The sequence below is a fragment of the Apis cerana genome, linkage group LG6 (genome assembly GCF_029169275.1).
Source record: "Apis cerana isolate GH-2021 linkage group LG6, AcerK_1.0, whole genome shotgun sequence".
Classification (NCBI taxonomy): domain Eukaryota; kingdom Metazoa; phylum Arthropoda; class Insecta; order Hymenoptera; family Apidae; genus Apis; species Apis cerana.
In genome coordinates this window covers 11978840-11999154 of record NC_083857.1, presented here as the reverse complement: position 1 = coordinate 11999154, position 20315 = coordinate 11978840, and the positions used below count along the sequence as shown (strand labels likewise).

The following is a 20315-nucleotide window of genomic DNA, read 5'->3' as shown; positions in this document are numbered from 1 at the left end:
CCGTTCTTCAATATCTCATCCACATCCGGACATGGATAAAGGATCGAGAGAGAGAGAAAGAGAGAGAGACAAGTATAAGGCACGAGCGTTGTCCTGTTCGATTGACCCTTGACCCCGACAATCGAGTCGTGTTAATCTAGTCCAACTTCGAACTTCTCTTCCCCCCTGGTGCACTTGTGATAACGAAACAACTATCGTTTCTCAAGTAAATACTTTATAAATATTCTTCTATCGATCTTATAAATTAGAAATTAGTAACAACCAATTTTTGTTTTATTAATTTTAACTAATTTTATAATTATCGCAATGAGTGTAATAAATTACGTATTCGTAGATCCAATTTTTATCTCTATTCAAAGCCTGGATATTGCAAATTTTTAGGAATATATTTGAAAATATATGCACGATGCGCAGGCGTCGCCGAACGGATTGCGCGCGAATTTCAAACGCGAGTGATCGAACAAAGAGGATAATAACATTTCTCTTTGGTTTCGAGACGTTTGTTGTTTGTTGACCGATCAATATGTAAATTGCTCCCTCTCGATATCTCGTCACAGTATATTTTATTATAGCGTGACTAACGTGATCTGTGACACAAGGTCTTGGACACGTGTACGTATAATCGAACCAAGCCTCGATCGTCCTCTACAGATATCAAATTTTCACTTAATAATAATTCTATTCTGAATAACATATGTGAGAGAATCTAAATTTTTGTTTTTTTAAAATCTCCAAACAACTACCTCGATATATTTTCGATATTCTAATTGCTTCGAGTATTATTGGATATCGAGTATATATTTGAACGTATATTCCTTCTTTTTTTTAAATAAATCTCATTGGATGGTGGACAGATTAAATTTATCAATGCAGTCATTTTTAACATTTGGATAATATATTGTTAAGAATGTTTTCTTACTTTTGTTGGTATCTTGAAAAGTATACCATGAAATAAACAGATGCGATAAAAACATTCTTCGCCATTGCTGATATGACAATTATCGCGTTTAGTTGCTATATAAACAAGTAATTTTTGGAAACTCTGATAATTTAATAGTCTATGAATATACATACACGACCGAATGTTTATATACCGTTGTTGTCGAGTGATTTAAAATAATTAAAATTTTCTTTAAATTATTGTTGAAAAAAAATATACGCACATATAATATATAATCCAAAAAAGAAAAATAATATATTATTCAAATTAGAAAACGAGAAAGGGGAATTCTAATTTGCCTTTTTTTTTTTTTTTTTTGATAAAATCCTTAGCCAGCCAGAATTGATAGATATTATAGAGAAATAAAGTTCGTTTTTACTATGATTCAAAAATTGAAATTTGAATAAAGGAATATAAATTGAATCGAGCGAATCAATTATGCATACGTAATTAAATGAATAAAAATATATGTGTTTATATAATTCTCTCATAATTGCGATGTTTCCTTAATTCTAACGATTAAACGACTCTTGTTTATAATCCTTCATTGTAAAGTCATGAACGACTTTTTTTCATTTTCTACACGACACGTATTATTCTCAATACGTGTATCTAATTTATATTCTTAGAATCGATGTTTATTATTCTGGAATATTTAATATTTAATACTCGTTGTGCGTGTGTACGTGTACACGTGTAATCCTTTTCACACACACCGACCGTGCGCATACATTATTCCGTTCGGATCTTAACTTTTATTACACGTTTCTTTAATTAAAAAAAAAAAAAAAGGAAAAAAAACCTGCAAAAGTTCTCTCCTTCTCTTTTAATTCGAGATCGATCGAGAGGAGACCGGCATCAATTTTAAAGAAAAATTCCACTTGACATTTGTGTATCGCTAATTCTCGTAACTCGGCAAAATATTTGTAAATCAAAAGATGGGAGGAGCTATTGTAACTGAATTTCTGCACGGCCGTTTTACCGAGACAACGGCGCACCCTTTTACGCGAACCGCGCTGCGAATAATCTTCATTATGGCAATTAACAACGGGCCGACGTGCACGGTCCTCCTCTGTTTTCGACGCGCTCTGCTCGTGCTACTACTAACCACCATTGTGTCGGGTGGCAGATAAATTCGTAAATAATTCGAGAGGAATTTCTCCAGTAATTGGATAAGTTGCCTTCTTTTTCTGTTCCATTTCGTCGATCGGTTAATTTTCGTTTAATAATTCTAAAAAAGAGAGAATAGAGGAGGAAAACTTATCGGGGGAATTCAATTGTTGATTATTGGAATTTTAGTTTGGTTAGAAATTTGAGAAAGTTTTTGGGAAAAAGCTTATATGAAATTTATTAAGCAATTCATTTCGTGTAGAGAAAAATTGGTTATGGACGGAATGTATGGATATTGAGATATATAAATATATCGACAATAAGCCATCTAAAAGCCACAATTCAAACGGACTGTTGTTCTCGTGATGATCATGGCGAGCAGGTCGACTATCTCAAGGTCGACAGGCCAACCTGTTTCAGCAGACTATTTTATTACACTCGCCATTCTCGTTCCTAATTATAGACCAGCCTTTATCCCGATCGATTAAATCTCCCTCGTATGATCTATACCCCGACCTATCGATTCTCCAAACAGCCACAAATCATCAGCCGTCTGCGTATCTGTCTGCGCGTGAAGCATCGTATACCATCTTTCCAGATCTTCCAGATTGGGATCTGGGGCTGAGCACAAGTAATAACGAAAATATCGGTATCGATGATCATATTTCGACGTATATTTTATTATTATGGATTATCCTTATTATGTTATTTCACAAAGAAGTTTGAGAGATTGCAAAAGGATTGTTGATTCTAATATTTCCTCGCGATAAAAAAACTGCAAACGTTTAAAAATTCTTCCTATTTTTACGTTATTACCAAACTATCCAATTTTCCAAAACGAACATTCTTTATTTACCATGAATCGTTCTTCATCTATGGAAAGAAAGACGTGGCAAAGGAGTGTTTAAATTTCTCGAAACCACAGTGTGATCCAGATTCTGGCGAAAAATTAATAAAAATATTCTTATAATTATGTTATGCGTTTCACTTGAGGAGAAAATGATATAAAGATAAAGTCTTTTCGAACAATATCCCCCATTTACCATTACACAATCGTAATGGTAAAAATTAGAAAGATGCGGCAAAGGAGTATTTAAATTCCTCGAGAGATCACAGATTCTAGCCTGGAAACTAAAATATTATTATAGTTAGATAGTAAGATAATTCCAACATTTAAAAATTCCAATTCTTCCTAATACTATCAAACTATCCAATTATTAATTTTAACTTTTCGAGCAACGAACATCACACAATCGTAATGGAAAGAAAAGTGACAAAAGGGTGTTTAAATTCCTCGAGAGATCACAGATTCTAGCCTGGAAACTAAAATATTATTATTTCACAAAGAATTTGAGAAAAAAATAATAAAGTTAATTCCAATTAAAGTTTAAAAATTCCTAATACTATCCAATTATTAATTTTAACTTTTCGAGCAACGAACATCCCCCATTTACCATCACACAATCGTAATGGAAAGAAAAGTGACAAAAGGGTGTTTAAATTCCTCGAGAGATCACAGATTCTAGCCTGGAAACTAAAATATTATTATTCACAAAGAATTTGAGAAAAAAATAATAAAGATAATTCCAACATTTAAAAATTCCAATTCTTCCTAATACTATCAAACTATCCAATTATTAATTTTAACTTTTCGAGCAACGAACATCCCCCATTTACCATCACACAATCGTAATGGTAAAAATCGTAATGGAAAGAAAGACGTGTTTCAAAGAGGTGTTTAAATTCCTCGAGAGACCACCGCGTACGTAATCCAGATTCAACGAGCGGCCGTGGCTGGGCGGAACCACCGTAGGCTTTTAGTTATAACGCCATAGAGGAGGAACACCTCCCCTCCCTACTACTGCTCTAGGGTCGCGCATAATTAGCCTAAATCACGACGGGGTGTCCCGACGGGATCTGCTGGCCGCGACATCTGCATAGCACGTGTCTTGTTATCCTCCGCTTACCGGGGAGGAATTTTGGTTGGAAACTGTCGTATAGCTTCCGTGGACAAGAACGAGCAGACCATTCAGAATACTATACACGGTGAGGAAGAGTTTAAGGGCACAGGACACATTTGGACACCTTAAATCTGCTCGAGGTATAAGGATGCCTAGTCTCGTTCTATCTACGATTATCGTTGGAAGATCGAGGCTTGACAGCTTCGTGTCGTTCGGGCAAATAATTGTTTGGACTATTTCCTTTGCATAGTGGTGATCTGAATAAGAGCATCTATTTTTGTTGTTTATCCTGGATTCAAAATTTGGAATTTTCTTCTTTTCTGTCTCTTTGGAAAATTTGGTAAATAAATTATTATTCTACTTCATCCGTATTTTTTGCAACAAGAACAATTATATGATCGTTGGAAAATATCTTAAGAAAAGATAAATTATCGATTCGTTCGAAAAATTGCCCCCCTTTTCGATCCCTTCATAAAATTGTCAATGAAAATCCTCACGTGTTTCCGTTCCATCCGGATGATGAAATGGCACTGTGGTGGTCGGTGCTCGATGCGCTCGATGGTGGTGGAGATCGAGAGGGATCGAAAGAGAGTTTAATGGTGTTGAAACGGGTTGATGAATGTGGCGTGAAATTGATGCGATGAAGTAGCGATGAGAGAGGTTTGATTTCGAATTCGAGGGAGGGAGAGTGTTGTTTAGAGATTCTGCGCCGAAGAAACAATTAATCTCACGTTTCGGTCGATCGTTCGCCGAAAAAGACATATATAATCGATCCTAGATATTTGCCCCTCCCTTTCCACACACACACACTCTTTCAATCTTTCCCTGAAAAAAAAATTCCTAAACACAGTTCCATTTTCCTCCTCCATTAACACACCCTTTATAAAATACGATTTTAAAAACAATCGGATTACAGAGCGATTATTACATATTCACGCTGCTCGAGCAATCAGAGAACGAATATAATAGACGCAGAGACACAAGAAGAGAAAAAAAGAAGACGTGTATACATATATCATACCATTTTCCAATCCTCGCTAGAACCGAACGCGATCGAGCAACCGTCGTTTAACGACGATGCCCAGTGGTTTAACCATTAACGATCCACGGCATCGTTCCTCGAATCCACTTTGGTGCATACCCAACACGCCGAACGTGTTTATCGATCGATGGATGGGCTTCGTGGAGGGGATAGCCATAAGCAACGGTTGCATACGTACAAGCGCGGACCGTACGTACTTCTTCCATTTCTGTTTCGCGTAATCGACGTCGTCTTCTAATGCCTGTCCCGTATATTATTACCACCGTCGCGCTGCTTCGTATACGCCGTGTATATCCGTGACTCGCGGGTGGAGGGGGAAGGAGGGAGTCAAGTGACGATCGACGAGGGAGGGGGAACTATGCTCGCGCTCACACACGTCGCAAAGGGGCGCAAGGTATCCCGAGTATCCCGAAATTAGAGGTTGTCCCCGCTATTAGTTATTAATTACGGCGAACGGTTAGCGCCGTCTCGTGTAATTAATAATATCCATTCGAGCCGGTGATTGCGACTGAGTGAGCGGCGCGTTATCGATCTGAGGAACGCGCGTGTGTGTATATATATATATATATATATATATATATGTATATATATATATAGGGTTCGCCTGATATTGGGGACAGTCGAGAGAAAGAAAGAAAGAGGATGAAGTTTTGGATTTTAGAGATTTAAGAATTTTTATTCTTTTTGAGATTTGAATTTGGTTTGATTGCAGATACACGAGTGAATGCTCTTGTCAGATGATTATGGAAGAAGATGCGGAGAGAGAGAAAGAGAGAGAGTTTCGAAATTCGTTTCGAGGCTACCGTATTTTGCAAGATTTCAAGGTTATCGATGTTATTTTAACCGGGATTATAAATTTTTATCGTCGTGACTGGACCACGGCTTCTATCGTGACCTTTACCTGACATCCAGAGAAGTTTCCTTGAGAAATGATCGAGAAGTTGTTTCAACAAGTGTTCGAATTAATTCTAACGAAATTCTAACGCGTTGAATATAAATATCGAGATAAGAACAATATTTCATCTCGATGAGAGAAAATCATTGGGAAGATCATATTGAGAGCGCGTTAAAGCGGGTAATATGAAAATCTGTCGAGTCTAGCGTTAAATAACTCCAATTATCCCCTCAGAATCGTATCACACAATTGAAAATACTGAAGCTGATTTGCGACGCGAGAGAAAATCATCAAACAAACGATGTTAATCACGATTATGGAGCACAAATAACATAGAAATAACACAGATTTGGGCAGATCCCTTCATCGTGGATGGATTTACACGGGTGATACATGATCTGTCATCGTTTCATGGAACTTTTGAACTTATCATCGAGTGATTCACGATTGAATCACGAATAAGAATCGTCTTTTCATATGCTTATCAATGCTTATCAATTGCTAATCGTAGCAAGTTTCTTGGATCTACGATTTACGATTTCGAAATGAATTAGATCTTTCTTTTATGCTTGCACGATTTGATTCATCATTTACGATCAATGGAAATTGTAGATCTCGTCGAGGTGAATAATTTTTTCGTATTGGAACGATTGTTGAACGTTTTCAATCAATTTTGATAATTAAACCTCTCGTTGTAAATGGAAATGTTATATATTGAAGATTATTGTTTATTTTAAAAAAACGATACTCTAATACATCTTTGTCATCATCACGATCGTGTTAACGATCTCATGTTGCGCTCTCAACAATATATTTATCGAAAAGAACTCCATTTACAATGGACAGCGCCATCTGGATAGAGCTAAACAGCAAGTCGATCGCCGCGAAAACATGGCGTCACCGGAAACTAAACATCCCGCTGCGAGAAAACACTTGGCAAGCTCAACACTCAAAGCAACCAGTCCACAGGAATCCGAGTGCTAACAACAAACACCGATGTCTAATGATCCAACAAAACCATAATAAGAGCTACGCAAAGGAAATTCTATATATCTTGCTGTAAAACACCTCACATTAAAACTCGCAATTTATCATTCTCAAAAAAAATATCAGAGAAATATTTCCTTATCTTGATATTCTGGAGAATTCCGCTCTACAATAAATCTTTGAAGAGGAATAATCACAAAGTGAAAACAACTCGAAATAACTTCCACCTAATACTTGATGCCGCGCATTCGTCTCGACTTTCGTAACGGGGAATCCCTGGTCACAACGAAAAATCCAAACTGCGCTCGAGTGCTAGGAGTAATCCTCCGCTTACGCCGGCGGAGGCGCGCTGGAACTGGCCATTCGAGAAGATAGAGGAAGGAAAGAGGATCCCAATGACCTCCAGCAACCACCGTGCATCCAGCGTGATGATCCATCTATCAGATCGAGAATCCGACGGACAATTTGTCGAGGCTCGATTCGAAAACAGATCGTGAACTGGCGATAAGACCGCTTTAGGGGAGGAAAGAATATTTTTTTTCTCGATAATTTTTTTCTCGAGAATTCGGGCGAAATTATTTTACGATTACTCGCTTTTTTACTGTTATGAAAATTTGCAACGCACAATTAAAAAAACATTTCGAAGCGTCGTGACCCGAAATTATCGAGCTCAGTCGATAAAAAGGTTCGATTTTTATCGAACCGCATCTCGACACGGGTGAAATAATTGATCCGGGGGATTAAGGCGAAACTGAAATACAGCGTGGGGCAAATTGAAACGGGGCCAGAGCGTGCAATTTGTGGGCCGCGGATTCGTGAAAACGTGCCGCAACCACGGCGCGCTCTCCTCGCGCGCTTTTCCACCACCTACCTCTGGATTAAACTCGAATCGATTTTATCGATTAGGCATCATTTGCGTTTGTTATCGGGTTTCTATTATACCCAACAGGGTATATACTTTTCTCTGTTTATCCTTTAATTAACTGCTCACAGAATCGTATATATATACATGTATTTATACATATTTATCTCTCGACTTAATCTTCCCTTCATATCATATCGATAGACTATATAAGATTATATTGTGTACCAAATTGAACATACAAAAATATATCAATTTGATAACTTTCCACATTTATAATTTTCGCATCGAAAGCTGAATTCTTTCGAGCAAATCTATCTTCCGGTTTTCTTTTTTCTCCATCATTGAGAGGATATCTTCGTTCGCGAGAAGTTAATAACGCGTTGGTCATATTTGTACGGTTAAAAGGAGCGGCGGAAGCCGTATTAGAAAAGGGCCGGTTGTTAAACTCGTGGTGGCTGATAAAGAGGATCCTTCTGGTCGCAGTTTCTTTCCACGAGAGGGATTACGTAGAAACCTCCATTGTTCCACGGTGTTAACTTTTTCGACCGGATTATTCTTACCACCATGTTTTCCCTCCTCCATCCTCGCCGTCAGGGCGGCCATTTTGACCGTCTGCGAAATTTTCAACGAAACACCAATATTTTCGTTCCTTCATTATTTGCAGATATATATACTTGAAAAATATTGATTATTTTTGTTATTATTGTTATTGGCAATATCGGTGATAATTAAAAAAACGAGTGGAGAAGCTTCTCTTCACGAACATATGAAGAGTTAAGAAAGTATCGTAGAGATGTATAGTCGAGAGATTTGTGTGATAATTTCTTTTTTTAGGAGAAAGAACGAAGAAGGGAATAAACGAATATAGGTTTCTTTTATTTTTCACCATAGATATATCATGGTAGATCGTGTTTGAAGCAAATATTTCATTGACTTGCAAAATTCCTTCCATTTCCTCGCATATTTGCTTCCTTTTCATTATCTTCATTGTTTTCATTAATCTCTTTACACGAAACACGAGACTTTCGTCCTCTTTAAAATTGAATTTATAATTCTTTCATCTTTTTATTCTCTCGTTCCAAAATTTAATCAATACGTCTATAATTAATTCGATATTACTTCACTGTAACATGCACGCATTAAACTTACGAATTAACTCTATGTACATTCACATATGTTAAAACAATACTTTTACCCAAATATTATAAATATACATTAAGATTTCCATATTTTCATATATAATCTTAGATACAACGTATTTACCTTACAAATCGATCCAAATTGCCCTGCGTTTCCTTCGAGAAAGTAAAATCTCAAACCTTCCCCCTCCCCACTCCTCGTGTCTCGATTTCTTCGATTCGTCTTTCCTTTAAATCGGCGAGCACAGATCGGTAGAATAGCAGCCGAAGTACACGAGAGGAGGCTTTTCAGTAGTACAAGCGTACCTATTGTCGGACAGACCTTTCTCCTAACCGGGCTGGCTACTTGATAATCCAGATCGGTTCTGCTCTGCTAAACGATCGGCGAGAGAAAGAAGGAGGAAGCTCGCTTTTATCCTCCACCGTTTACAAATTGGAATTAAACCGATCGCTTTGCCGTATTTTTGAAGCTATAAGTATATACAATTGCAAATAATATTCACGATCAATTATAATACTCCAATATATGAAATTATAACGCGTTATAACGCTTGGGATGAAGTATAAAAGTATAAAAGTGGTATTAAAGTGATTTGTGCTAGATTTCGTTATCTCCTATTAATAAGAGAGTATTAAATTGGTTTCTTAGATCTTTATTACTTCTTTGTTTAGAATCGTTTTATATCGAGATACTTGCCACATATGCGAGAAATTATCTCGAGTCGAAAACACTTTTATTTTAACAACGGTAACAACTTTATAACACGATCAAATGCCGCTTCAATTTTAAATTGCCATATAAGAACCGTACTTTTAATTTTAGGCGTGTCCTTCTATGGTGGGGAATAAACGTTGCCGTAACAGGTGTGCCTGGCATCGATCTAACCATTATTTAACACTTCTATTTCGTCATCAGCTGGGCGAAAAGACGAACGAGCCACCGACGCGATAAAAATGTTTCAACACCGCGGTTAGGAAGAAATTACATCGATTCCGGAGAGAAACGGAAGAAGGAAACGCGTAAACGACAGCCGCGAGCGGTTGAAAGGTGAAATACAGTGGGGTGTTTTCCGGCACACGCAAGGGTGTGGTCACGTGACTGTGACAGAGCCGCTGGATAAAACGAGTAGAGGGAGGGGGGTGTGCGAGCCAAGTTCCGTGAAGAATTCGAAGGCCACACGCGACTCGAGAGCCTCCGCACACGAAACTTGAACTTTTTCTTTCTCTATCTTTTTCTTCTCCCCCCTCCATAGCTACAGCATTCACCAATCTACTATTTCCTCCTCCTCCTCCTCCTCCTCCTCTTGGGTGCGTTCCACACCCAACTCTGCTATCTCTCTCTCTCTCTCTCTTTCTTGTTTCACCTTCTCCCTCCAGTCGTCTTCCTTCCTCTCGTATATACTATATTCCCTTCGTTCCCTTTGCCACTCGAACGGAGTACACGTTCGGATTGCACACGGTTGATTCGAGGAACTGCCATTCCCGCCGCCTCTGGAACTCGCCCTCTCTCTCTCTCTCTCGCGAGAGAGCGCGCGCGCAAGAGAACCAACAGGCGAACGCATCGACGTTCCCGATATAACCTCTTGAATACGTCGGGGAAATCACCGGGATGCTGATAAATTTATGTACCGCGAGATGTACTCAGGCATGCCCTCTCGCGGACTAGTGCAATCGAGCTGGATCGATCCGCTTAATCGGTAGCATGCTACTATTGATCCACACGGCCTCTTTGCAAATATTTCGAACACATATTTGAAATATTGTAGGAAATTTTGTGGAAAAATTTTTTCTCTCAACAACTCTTTAAATACAATCATCTTCATTGATATTTCTATTTAAATAATTATAGCGTTAGATGCTTCGATCGTCGGTTTCTAATATTTGATAATATTGGATATTTTAGGAAAAACAAGTATTCGTCGGTTAATAGTGATTTATAAAACGTATTTTGAATAGCGAAGTAATTCGTACGATATTTAAAAAATCGAAATTATTTCTATAAGAAACTCGAAAGCAGCGCCATCTACGTGTAATGCGATACGTATTGTCACAGAGTCGGACTTTCTCGTCGATTCTATCGCTGCAATTTTTGTTGGAGTGCTCGTTATCGCGGATCCACGTTAGTGCAGCATCCAAAGCGACGAAATGCCGTCGGAGACGCGATAATTTTAATTTCGCTGCGCTCGATCCGTCGCCGCATCTGCGCATCGCGGATGGAAACGAGCAACGAGAATACACGGGAGAGTATGCGGAGGCGAAAGAGTGGGGAAGAAACGCATTACGCGTTCACGTGCTGGGAAGAATGCGATTCATCGAGCGGCCGTGGTGGCGCCACCCTGAAGGACGAGAAACGCACGTTTCAAGTGGCTAATTATCGCGCGGGACGATGCTTGGTAAAAAACGAAACCGACTGCTACACCGCTGTTGAAGGGAGTTTGTAGTAGCTGTTATTAAATGACGTAAAAATATCAAATAATATTTTCTTCTCTCGGAGATTTAAAGAAGCAAACAATTTCGAATATTCTACCGTATTTTAATAATATAAAGACAAAATAACTTACAAATCCATATCGTACAAATATTTTACTTTCGAAACTTTACACCTTACGTATAATTTTGTTGTAAACCCAAACTCGACCACATTTTCTCTCCGATTCCTTCGCAGCGTCCGTCGAGGTAAAAATACCACGAAACGACCATTTAAGTAGAACCAGTCGGAGGTTCGAAAACGTTCGAAACGTTTACACGCGCGCGGCCAGCACTTGTTCTATTATTATGATTCACACTGCGCACGATCGCCGGTGTTAAACGGCCATGCTCGTGAACCCTTACAGCGGTCAATTAGTCGCCGTGCATTAACCGGCTCACGTTGTCCGGCACTTTCGAGCGGAAGGTAATTAAGCTGATTACCAGCAGGAATCTTTCGCGTATGTCTGTCGCTCTCTGCATTCCATCATCATCGCTGTACGAGGGCTTCCTACCGCTTCCTGTACAAGCCTTCTCGAAACTGCTCTCTCGGTCCGCGAGACTCCTAGTCTCCTACTGCAATTAATTTTTGGAAATACAATTTTATCTCAACCATGGATTTCGATGCGCGCGATCGAAAGCGTGCGATGCAAATATAAAAATTGATCGCAAAGCCCTCGTGTACCGTATTACGTCGAGACCTCCCCTTCCAGGGGATAGTTGTGACAAAAGGGGCGGCCATCTCCCCGAAAAAATTCACCGCGCTGAATCCTCCGCTCCTCCCTCCGGATATTTTACGCACAACTCGATCGTGAAAAAGCCGGTATGCACATGGAAGCGGTATCGAATCGATTTGCACACGCTCTCGTGATGGCGGTCAACAAACCTGCTCGAGGGTGGTGGTGACAAATTTTCGGCCAGCTCGGAGAGCGTGTACGCGCGATAGAGAGAGAGGGTAGAATTTAACGCGTGGTTAATGACTCGTGGAAAGGGCGAGCAAGAATGTAGCGAAGCGAGGAGGAAGGAGAGAGAGAGAGAGAGGAAGATAGAGGTCGGGTTACGTGAAAGGGAAACGGTTGAACACGGTTCAAGCGGGGGGTGGCGCGTATAAGCCGAGAAGTCGAGGGCCCCGGTTCGCAATATTCTCGGACACTTTCCGCGTAGGTTGAGCCGCACACACGGCTTCCTGGGTCGATATCGGGTGCACCGTCGACGCGGATATCGCGTAACTCGATGATCAACCAACCCCCGGGACAAACCGACGTGCCGAAGGGCCCGTGTACGCGTCCAAAGCTCCTGACCCACCACGGATAGACACGGTTCAACCCGGCTGCGATCACACGGGGCGCATACTCCGCCCGGATCGATCCGGGGATATAGTGTGTACCCTTTAAATTTCGCAGTGACGCCTCGCGCGACTAATTGGTCGACGGATCGATCCTGAGTCGCCACCGTTGATAAGGACGTATACGTAACGTGGATTATGGCGTTTTAATAAGCAGCTCGATAATTTCGAAAACGGTTTATCTGAGCTGGTAGCGATTTTGAGATTATTTTCTTTTTCGGATTGTTAGGAAGGGTCAACCTTGAGTAATCACAAGGAGTAGAGTTATTTTTAGAGTTGTATTAGGTCATGTATTAGGCGTGAATAAAACTGAGTCAGAGTTAGAGTTATTTTGACAAGGTGAAGTCGAGAGTTGTCCGAATTAAGGTGTAATCTTTTTAGTCAACTCTTGAGTTGGAGTTATTATTAGGTTTCGGGTGACTCGAGAGTACTGATTTCGAGACTCTTTTGACATTACTTGTTTTGGATTATTAGGAAGAATTAAATCTCTTACAAATTATCATAAGGATTAATAAAACTTAGAATTAAAGTTATTTTTATAAAGTGAAGTTGAGAGTTGTCGAATTGTTAAGAAGGATCGATCTCTTGAATTAGAGTTATTTTTAAAAGTATAAGTTTGACTTGAGAGTACTGATTTGGATTATTAGGAAGAATTAAACCTCTTACAAATAATCACAAGCATTAATAAAACTTAGAATTAAAGTTATTTTTATAAGGTGAAGTTGAGAGTTGTCGAATTGTTAAGGATCGATCTCTTGAATTAGAGTTATTTTTAAAAGTATAAGTTTGACTTGAGAGTACTGATTTGGATTATTAGGAAGAATTAAACCTCTTACAAATAATCACAAGCATTAAACTTATTTTTATAAGGTGAAGTTGAGAGTTGTCGAATTGTTAAGAAGGATCGATCTCTTGAATTAGAGTTATTTTTAAAAGTATTAGGTTTGACTTGAGAATACTGCTTTGGATTATTAGGAAGAATTAAACCTCTTACAAATAATCACAAGCATTAAACTTATTTTTATAAGGTGAAGTTGAGAGTTGTCGAATTGTTAAGAAGGATCGATCTCTTGAATTAGAGTTATTTTTAAAAGTATTAGGTTTGAGGTGTCTGAATTAAAGTTATTTTTATAACTCGTCAAATTGTTAAGTTGTAATCTCTTTAGTTAACTCTTGAGTTAGAGTTATATCATTAGATTCGGTTGCCTTCTGAGCTGAAGATAATGATTCCTTCGACGTTACTTTCTCTCGAATCGTTACGAAGAATTAACCTCTTCGTCTTACAAATAATAATAATCGCGGGGAAGATGCTTAATAAAACTGAAATAAAATTTATAAACTGAAGTTACTTTGTTTCAGAGAGTACACATATCTCGCCGAGTGGGCACGGTTGATAAGGAGATACCGTGGACTATGGTGTTTTAATAAGGCGGCCCAATTGGGAGAGGATAAGGAAGAAAAGCGAAACGAAATAATTTAACGAAATGAATCCCTATAGGGAGTTTCTTTCCTCCCGCGGATAGAGCTACGTACCCGCAGCGATGCAAAGTTTAGTTACGAAATTAATGCATCCTAATTTTAGCGAGCGGGGGGAGGGAGGAAGCCCGGTTTAATCGAATTTAGTTGCGCAAGGATACATAAATAACCGCCGCGAAAACTTCCCCGCTTTCTGTCACGCGAACCATAAATTGCACGGTTCAAAGGAAGGCGGTTAGCGCTTTGAGAGGCATGGCGACGAATCGTAGAGAGAGAGAGAGAGTATTGTAGCCGCGTGGACATTGCGGAATGGGACACGCGCGGGACGTGATCGACATCTCCCTTCCTGCTTTCGAACAAACGGATATTAACACGTTGCAAAAACTGTGGGTGAATGCGCGGGAAATGCTTCGCTCGAAGCAAACTTTCCACCCGCTCCTCCTCCGTTCCTCATTTCTGAATTAAAAATGACACGTCATCGCCCCTCAAATTTTTCTGAAACGCGTTATGCATCTAATTTTATTGTTACTGATTACGATGTATTGATAATGATGTATAAGTGTAAAAAATGATACGTAATCGTCCCTCAAATGTATCTAATTTTATTGATTACGATATATTGATAATGATTTATTTATCTATGACAGTAAAAATGATACGTGATCGTATCTAATTTTATTGTTACTGATTATAATACGTTGATCGTCCCTCAAATTTTTCTAAAATGATACGCGTTATGTATCTAATTTTATTGATTACGATATATTGATAACGATTCAACGTAATCTATAAGGAAATCTGTAAGGAAATTTTAATAAATGCTCCCTGGATGATAAAAGAGAAGGTGTACCGAAGTGAAGAGTAAGTTTCGAACGTTCTTTTTTATTAATTTCGTCATTGTTAATGGAAATTTATATACAAAAATGGGAAAACTATGATTCCATTCACTTTTAGATAATTATCACCGAGTCATGTATGACTGAAGGAAGAGGGAAAATTATGGTGGATCAAAAATATATAATTTATCATATTTTCCCCTCACAGGGGATGATCAAAGGTGAATCCGGCTGGAACGATTAATTAAGTAAGTTTCTTTCGCTGTAAATTCGTATTAATTTCGCGCGTGTTTATCTTCGCGAGCGAAATCCACTCGTCGCTCGATACAGTAATTCAGTTTTTTTTTCTTTCTTTTTTTTTTTTTTAAATTCGACGGGAATCCGCAAAAGTTGCAAGCTTTTTAATTAGAACCGTGTGTTCTCGCGCGATGGGCATTTAAATCTCCGCGCGGTCGCGAATCTATTTGCGTTTTCCATCGTTTCTGAAGTGTTGGTTAATTAAATTTGATCATTTTATCCAAGTGGAACGTAGCGATTCCAAGCGTATTGGATGCGCCACGTGGAGGTCGAGGAGAAAACGGATCTTCCCCTCTGCTGGTGATGCGAATAAATTCTTTCTTTCACATCACTCAAAGAAATATCCCATTCTTTTCGGTTACTCGATTATTAAACTACGATTATTCGTATATTTGTATGAGAAAATTCGATAAGTTAATTTCCATCTGCTTGCCTGCCTGTTTGGATAACCTGTTTCGACGATCTCGTTCTCGAAGTTATAAGGAAGTTCGTAGATTTGCATCTTTTATCCTCGAGGAGGCTAACAATGAGAATAGAAAAGGTGAAATAGCAGTGGAACAATCGTTGACAGTCTTTGTCTTTCGAGAATGTAATTCACTTCTGCCACGATATCAATCATCATCGCCATTTTTCTCCTTCGATTATTAAAATCATCACTCCACGCGTATAAAATTATACAAAATCGATCAAAATTTAAATCTTGCTCCCAATGTACTCTTCCGGAAATAAGTCTTCATTGGACATCGATAATTTAATTACGTTTCATCCTACGAAACTGCGGCAAGATCTTCCGCGAACTGGAAGGAAGTAAATAATTTTATTCGAAATTTTTATCCACTCTTCCGAAGAATTACGTTACGAAAGAGGCGAGGAAAAATTCGAAACATTCTTTAAATCGAGGAGGATTCGCGCCAAGTGCGATCGCCCAGGAATTAAAAAGCTCGGCCGGGCGAAATTCGCGTCTCAAAGCGCGTTACACCGCGTTACTCCGTTTAATGTAACAGGAGGAACACGCGTCTGCACCCTATTTTCTCTGTGATTTTGAGCTCTCCAACCCTCGTTTCCCATACAACGACGCGCCACCCTCCTCCTCCTCCATTTCTCTTTACCTTTGAGACCCTTTTTCATACGCGAGCACACGCGAAAATAAGCGTTTACCGAGAAGAAGGGTTGCGCTCTCTCTCTCCTCCGGTTGTGATCGATACACTGTTTAACTAAGTATTCGTGGAGGATTTCTTAATCCCACGAAGAAAAAGGATGAAAGTATGCTCGAGATTAAATTATTGCCAATGATTAGATTAACTCCTAACGTTTGGAATAAATGAATAAGTAGATTCGGAATGGAAAGGAATATTTTTTGAAAAAATTGAACCGTCGAAAGAGAGGGGAGAATCCGAGAAATACGATAACGAGCGTCGTGAGCGCACGGTTGGTTTCGAGCCGTTTGAAAAATTCCGGCCGAAAATTCGGAGTAAAGGGTGAGGAGGCCGTGGAAAGTAAGGCGACCTAATGAAATTGCGAGGAAAAGAAGAAAGGAGGGAGATGGGTCGTAGGTGGAAGGAAAGTGAAAGAGGGGCTCGAGAGGAGAGGGACTATGCGAAGAGTGGCTGCTGCCTGTGGCTCCTACGATATCGATTTCCGATACCGGCATTTAGTGCTCCGTATATTCTGTCTACTCCCATACGTGTCTGATATGGGGACGATGCGGAGGCCATCACAGGTATACGCTGTGATGAGCGGTGCTGCTACTACTGGAGGGTGCGCCTCTGGCCGATGTTGGCCGATGCGAGATACAGAGAAAGAGAGGGAGAGAGAGAGAACGTCGAGACGAAGTTTGACGTTTTGCTACTTTGACCCGGGTAAACCGGCTCTCTTTGCGCGCTTATCCAAGTGACGAGTGAAAAGGTATCGTTGACCATTCGAGTACAATAGGATGCGTGAGAATGGATATGGAAAATCGAGAGAGGTGGTGGGTTGAGTTTGATAGAGTTATTGATATCCAATTAATAAAAGAAACTTCAAATTCGGTAAAAGGAATAGTTGTTCGCTAGAAGAGCTCGAAAAATGGTAAATGGTGTACCATTGATAGAAGGAAAATCCAGAGATCGAGTTTGGTTAAATTATTGTTGCATTGATAAAGGGATTGGTAGATCAGATTGTTGAAATAATTCTTATTAGAAAATGGTACCATTGGTGTACCATTGATAGAAGGAAAATCCAGAGATCGAGTTTGGTTAAATTATTGTTGCATTGATAAAGGGATTGGTAGATCAGATTAAAGTAATTCTTATTAGAAGAATGGTAAATTGTGTACCATTGATACAAGGAAAATCCAGAGATCGAGTTTGGTTAAATTATTGCATTGATTGTAGATCAGATTAAAGTAATTCTTATTAGAAAAGCTCGTAAAATGGTAAATGGTGTACCATTGACACAAAGAAAATCCAGAAATCGAGTTTGGTTAAATTATTGCATTGATAAAGGGATTGATAAATCAGATCGTTGAAATAATTCTTATTAGAAAATGGTAAATGGTGTACCATTGATACAAGGAAAATCCAGAAATCGAATTTGGTTAAATTATTGTTGCATTGATAAAAGGATTGGTAAATCAGATCGTTGAAATAATTCTTATTAGAAAATGGTACCATTGGTGTACCATTCATACAAGGAAAATCCAGAGATCGAGTTTGGTTAAATTATTGCATTGATAAAAGGATTGGTAAATCAGATCGTTGAAATAATTCTTATTAGAAAATGGTAAATGGTGTACCATTGATAGAAGGAAAATCCAGAAATCGAGTTTGGTTAAATTATTGCATTGATAAAGGGATTGATAGATCAAATTAAAGTAATTCTTATTAGAAGAGCTCGAAAAAGAGAACGATAGATTTGATCAAGTTACCGTTGCATTGACAAAGCGATTGATATTAAATCGTTAAAGTAATCGTTTATTGCAACAACTCGAAAAAGGTAAATGGTGTACCATTGATCATTGGAGTGATCGATGCAATAGGATATGGATATGGAAAATTTAGAGTTTGATAAAATTATTGTTGCATCGATAAAACGATCGATATCATATCGTTAAGGTAATCCTTCTTTATTAAAACAGCTCCAAATCCATTGTCACCCTAATTACACCCTGTAAATCAATTCGAACGATCAAAAAACGATCTTCTTCTTCGAAAAAAAACAAACAAACAAACAAAAGTGACGAGACGAGTTTTAAATGCTAGTCATTTCTTAATGGCCTCGTATCCCAGAGTTCATTTGCGTCCATAGGTTTCCACACGGAGAGGGTTTCTGACCGTTCGATAGGAACATAATTAGTCGGCACAATGGCTGGAAGAAGGCCGGTAAACTCGTCATTAATCACTCGGTTTCCACCTCGGCCATCTTCGACCGCGTATTAATTATCGCGTAGAGGCGTTGCTGTTGCTCTCTGCGCTTTCGCGGCAGCCACCCTCTCCACGCTTTCGCCTGTGCTAGCCCCCTCGATATCGATGATTTTTTTCCACGGCGCAGTCTTCGAGCGCAGAATCTCTTCACTCTCGGAGCGGATCACGATCACGAATAAGAAAGTCGCCTCGTTCCGGCTTCAACCGCATCTATCTCGCTCCGAGTAACCCTCTAACGACTGCAGTCTCGATGGGCGGGCAAACTTGTCCCAGTTTTGACGCCTGTCACCCTCCCACCCCTCCCCAGCGCGACAATGAAGCCGAGATGAAGCGTATTTCTGGGTGCACAGGGCAGGTAACTGGCTTCGTAACCAGTTTCTTGAGAACATCGTAGGTAAAAAAAACCTCGTATCACGGCAAAATTTCAAGACGAGTACGAGATATCGAATGAGAGAAGCAAATTTTCAGAGATTTATAGATTAATCGTTGACCGGGCGGTGAAAGCAATAAATAAAATGTACGGGTTGAATGAATATATTTAATTATCCTGTTTTGAAGTATGTGTATCGGAGAAGAAAGTGTTATCGACAACCACAAGTAAAATTTCAACGAACTTTAAATTCTGCAAAATTAATAAATCACCACACAGGCTTCTTATCGATCTTCTTTTCGGGGAGGGAAAATTTCCCCGAACGAGAGAAAGCAAATTTCTCGTCTAATCAATTGAACGAGCGTATCTCCTCTTATTCTCTCCACAACCTGGAAATGTCCAAAACCGTGTCTACAAAACACAAACGTATTACGTAACGGAATGGAAATCGATCGAGTCAGAAATTGTCCTTCCTCCTCCTCCTCCTCCTCCTCCTCCTCTGTTCACCAAACCACTCCGCGTGATTGCATACACGTAACGATAATATTCGAAAAGGATTTTTACGAAGCGGCACGTATCCTTAAAACAAGTATTACCGATATTATCGATTGTTATTCAACAAGATATTATCCGTATGGCGAGCATAGCATAAGGGCGAGGAGGCGCAGGAAGGTGGATAAGGAATATGGCCGAGAAATTGAAGAGGGAACGCGGTGCATCGACACGGGAGGAGACGGCGAGGGGGAAAGGTGGTTGGTAATCGATGCTCAGCACCAATTAGTAAAACCACCCTGCGTCGAACTGCTTTAAACCGGTTCACGGAGCGACGCACGGCGGAGGAGGGACGGGGAGGCCTGATCGATTTTCTGAAACTCCTTCGAGCCGATCCTCCCGTGATTCCTCCTAGCGCGGATTAACGAGTCCTGAAACGATCACCGCCTGGAATTAACGCTGTCTATACGAGATCTATCTTGTCCCCCTCGATCTGGGTCTGTCACCAGCCTAGCCAGGCTACGTAGACTACTCTTTATCTTGGCAAAAAATTGGATCTAGGATCTCAAAATAAGGAATTCTAATTCAAAATTTCCTTTCTTCCTTCTTGGATCAGTTGTTTGTTCAAAAGTCTCATCTTTCGTTTGCTCTCGAGTCGTTCGTTTTATGTAACGAAGGATAAAAGGTTTGTGC

General features: G+C 39.5%; 1 protein-coding gene across 6 annotated transcripts in view; it reads right to left on the bottom strand.

Annotated features, from left to right (window-relative positions):
* Positions 1–20315, bottom strand: part of LOC107994179 (neurogenic protein mastermind) — a 212046-nt gene that overhangs the window by 19622 nt on the left and 172109 nt on the right. The gene's annotated exons all lie outside the window — the stretch shown is intronic.